Here is a 4,703-nt window from a genome sequence, read left to right as displayed (position 1 = left end):
TTTTTTTAAGGTGTCGATGAATTTGACGACACTTCCGTCAAGCTCTTTTGTTCCGTAGGGTATAAGGTCTTCTCTGCTAACACACAAAGTCATGACTCTGAGTCCCACATGTTTGATCAACTTGATATATTCTTCGGCGGGTGTCTCATCAAAAGGCTTCATGGTACCAGCCAACATGTATTGTTTGGTCTTGATATAGTGGAAACCATTATACTCTTCGTCCTTCTCTGAGCGGGCATCGAAGGCAGTCATCAAATCACTCAAGAACCCGGTACCACCGGCAGCGCACACAAAAGCTGTACCAGCCATATACGTGGACAACCAGTTGGTGCAAAACTCCAACCCCGCTCCTTTTGCTTCGGCCAAGACGGTCCTTGGACACAGTTTGGGGTGAGCCACTTCAGCACCCTGGAGACGATCTGTGGTATGGTCATTTTGGTAAAGGTATGCCACGCGAAAGGCTTCTTGAGGATCCTTGTATAGTTCGGCCCATCCTAGCTCCAGTAGGGCACCAGTAGTCACCAGTGCAATGGGACCGGCCTTGGTCGGCATCAGCAATTCATCTTTACAGCTGAAAACAGCAGGCAGAGGAATTTCATGGGGGCCGTATGCATACCTGTCACCTGTGCAATGCTCCTTTAACCACTCGACACAGTAATAGCGTACATCAGCACACCATTTTCAGCCAGGGCATCCACGTAAACTAAACTCAGATTGGCCAAGATATGACCATTGCCTGTTGAATTGAGAGGTGAGGCAGGATTGATAATGACATCGTATCTCACTTTCTCGGGCAAAACCTCAGAGCATACGATTACATCGTAGGAAGCCTTCTCAGCATTATAGTATTGCTGACATTGTGAGTATTCAGTGTCAGAACTCGTCAATACGACCAACTTCCTTATATTCCATCTAGTTAGGAAAGACACAGGCACCATTGGTCGGCCTATGAAAAGAATGTTTAATTCTTTTTTCTCCAATTCACTAATGACCTCTGAAATGCGGTGCTGCATCTCAAAAGATTTGCCTCCGTCCATTTGTCCAGAAAAGGGTGCAGCAATGACGTCTCCTGAAAGGCGATTTTTTGATACCAGAGCCCCCGCATGATGTTTGTACACAATAACATGAACATACCTGCCACGTCCGTACCTGGTACAAAAACCTTTGTCACCGTAGTGGACGCAAACTGGGATGTGCATTTCATTGGCTGAGCGATTAGCGAAGCCCATTACTCCACTGACCAGAAAAGTTTCATTCTGTTTGTCTGTCTGTCTGTCTGTCTGTTTGTTTGTTTGTTTGTCTGTCTGTCTGTCCGCACGATAACTCGAGAATGAACTGAGAGAGCGATCTGGGATTTTCAGGGTCGTTTTGTATCATAAAAAGACAGATCGAGTTCGAAGATGAGCATTCTAGCTCAAAAATTGACTTTTTAAAAAATCAAAAACTAAAGGTTGCAAAATATTAATTTTTTTCAAATATTTTTTTACGGGCTCCTAAGAGGTAACTCGTGAAAGTAGAACCCCTTGGGCGAAAATTTCGTCCGTTTTGCTCTATCTTGAACCGTTTTGGCGCTATGGCTCATTTCTTGGCGAAAACAAGGTGAAAAAGACCAAATGGTCTAATAAATCGTAAAAAAGACTCCATGGCACAGAACTGAAAAGGGAACAATACTTAAACCACACATTTAGGGACGAACCACACCCTCTTTTGGGCTGAAGCGTCCCTAGCCTAGATTATCTAGTATCACTAAAACGTTGATTTTTACATAACAATCTGTGAAAATTCGAACTTTTAATGAAAATTGTCACGGAACAGCAGAAGTTTTATGTCCCTAATTTTAGAGTAAAAAGACCTCGACAAATGGTTCCAGTATGTCAAATTTTGGGCCCGGAAGGCCCTGTTCCCCTATACCCTCTCTTTAACTCGTCTCGGGTGTCAGCGCCGCAGGCCTAGCTATATGTGCGCCAGGCGCGTCGCAGCGTAACAGTGTTTCGTGAGATATCGCGAAGCCTGTTACGCGAGACGTGGTCTGGCGTACATATAGCTAGTTCTTAATCTTGTTCATCAGCTCACCGATATTCCAACCACAGATAGGTGTTCTTTCAATCTTGAGGAATTTCTTAATGGCATCTACTGTGTGTCCTGAACTAAGCGCTACGGCGCTAAGCAGACAATCACCATCTCCCGAGACTGGGACATATTCTAATCCGGGTGTTTCAGGACAGTGTTTCAATGAAAAACCGGCTTCCTCACCCAGAGCTCCCAAGCAGATTGACTTCACTCTGTCTTCTACTTGTTCATTAGTCTGCAATTCGGGATTACCCAATTGCTTCAGTGTCTGTAACACAACTCTCACAGTGCCCTCGCTTGGTGCATCACGTCGTGCAATGGACCTCCCTTGAAGCAATGCTGAAATTTGTTCAATTCCCTCTCTCTCCGCGTGCTGTATGTCAGCCACGTAATTCATACCATTCTTACGATATGTGATCTTCTTTGGGGGAACATGCACGCCTATGAAATCAAATTCATCAGAATTAAGTTCCACATCCATTCTGTAGAGAAATCGCACGACCTTGTAAATTCCTCGAACCCACTCACAGGGATCAACAATTGTTTTTATGATTTCCATGGGCTGTTTCTTAAATTTTTCCATATCAGTGACCCCAGCCTTGTGCAAGTACTTACTTAGATTCTCATCACAATCTTGATCTGGGTCATTGTCAAAATGAATAAACTTACAAATGGCATTACCTAGACGCCTGAACCATCCGGCACCACTATCTTGTTGAGCGGCCTTGATGATGTTCTTTTCTACATACCCCATTCTGCCAATAGTGCGGAAAACAGTAGCCTTAACGGCCAACCATAATGCAATCATGTGATCGACATCCATTTCATTCACTGCAATTTCATTAGTGCCAATGAACATTCTTGAAGTGATGGAACTCAGGTAGCGGGCTAACTTCTTACCATCAGGGTCATTCGATCCTTTTGCAAATGAAAGAGACTTGTTATAGACCGCGGACGGCACAACCAGATCAATCCTGCGATAGAATCCTTTGTGTCTACCATTATCCTTGACAAAAGTGTCTATAATAATTGAAGTCACGACCACCGTATTAGGGTCAAAGCCATTTGGGAAAGTGTAGAAGTGTTCGGCAAGCAGATTGCGTTTTGCAGTGCAAAGATTGGTAAGAGTAGCTTTAAACAGTCTATTAGTTACCAGCTCAAGCTGCACAGAATAAGACACACCGTCGTGCATAAACACTGGGTTGGTCATCCATTCTAGCAATACGGCTAGGGAATGCACATACGGTGCATTAGTATCATTATAAGAGAACACAACGTCATCCTTGTGATATAGGAATTGGCCAATACCATAATTACGCACGTATTGATTGTATAATTTAACTGCAAATCCCTCTCTACAATGTGGACGAAACCAATGTTGTTCTAGTTCTGGTATTAAACCTTCATTACATAGCAACATTGGGAAAGGGTTAATGATAACACCAGTGGCCATGATGGCGTTATGGCGCACCATGTAGGAAGCTACATCTCGCACTGAATAGTTGTTCATACCAATACCGAAAATCAGTTTCCCTGTGGGAGCGTAGGTTCGTGTCCTACCGACTGCGCCAAATGTAGTGGATCTCTAAGTGTTTGACTAAAAGTTAGGATGACTAGGGCCTAACCACGTGGCCAAGTGACTAGAAAAGAGATCAGAGATCCAAGCTACGACCAGAGTTTAATGTGAGTCTGTGCATAATGAGTGTGACTAGAATTAATTGCTTGCTTTGCCAGGAGTGCGTTATTCAGGAAATGTGGATAAAGGCAGAACACGAGGTTACACTTTGAGCATTCGATATAATGTTACTTACTTTGCAGAGTAGTACAGTGGTACAGCCGAGGTGGTCAGCTGAGGAGACGATGTGTACACTTCTAACTGGATGATGCGAGTGAGAGCGAGCGTAGGGCTCCAGGACCGGACCTGGGGCCCTGCCGGCGCACCGCTCCGTCGAGCGCGCCGAGCCGAGCGCCACCCGAGGGGTGCCGAGACACGCCTCGGGCGCCGCTACTGCATCGCTCGCGGCTGAACGTGAGACTCCAGCGACAAAACGCGCGCGCGGGGTATTGACACGGCCGCGCGGCAAAGAAAGTGATTTTACGGTTAATTTAAGTTAGTTACACTGCGTTGTTGGCTTGCCAACAGCACCAGATAAAGGATAAGCACCTCTCTAGCGATGGTAGGGTTTAGGAAGAGGGTATTGAGAGTACTACGCAACTGACAGGAACTCAAAAACGTCTAACTCTTGTGAAGAGATTTTTTTTTTACATGACCTGCAGGTTTATTTTTTAAAGGTAATGTGAGGGATATGCTAGGCTAGGCGTAGTATCAATGGTATTAATAATATTTGTAACATAAACTGGACGTCAGAGCATTTGTTCCGCAAAGTAGATCCTAAAACATTTGTGAGGTATTGTGGCTTATTTCATGTAGTAGATAGTGTACCCTTGTTACGTATAGCAGTTGGTATAACATTTGTTACGCAAAGAAGTTTGTGTAACAGTAGTAATACCATCACTTGAACGTAGAATGATGTTACGTAAATATTTTGTATTTTGTTACGCAGAGTAATTTTCTGTGGCATTAGACATGTATTAATCGTATTTGTTTCTCTTGTAGGCTGTCATGTACAGGT

Source organism: Frankliniella occidentalis, unplaced genomic scaffold (assembly GCF_000697945.3).
Source record: "Frankliniella occidentalis isolate FOCC.00 unplaced genomic scaffold, Focc_3.1 Scaffold197, whole genome shotgun sequence".
Taxonomy (NCBI): domain Eukaryota; kingdom Metazoa; phylum Arthropoda; class Insecta; order Thysanoptera; family Thripidae; genus Frankliniella; species Frankliniella occidentalis.
Note: the sequence above shows the minus strand (reverse complement) of the source record.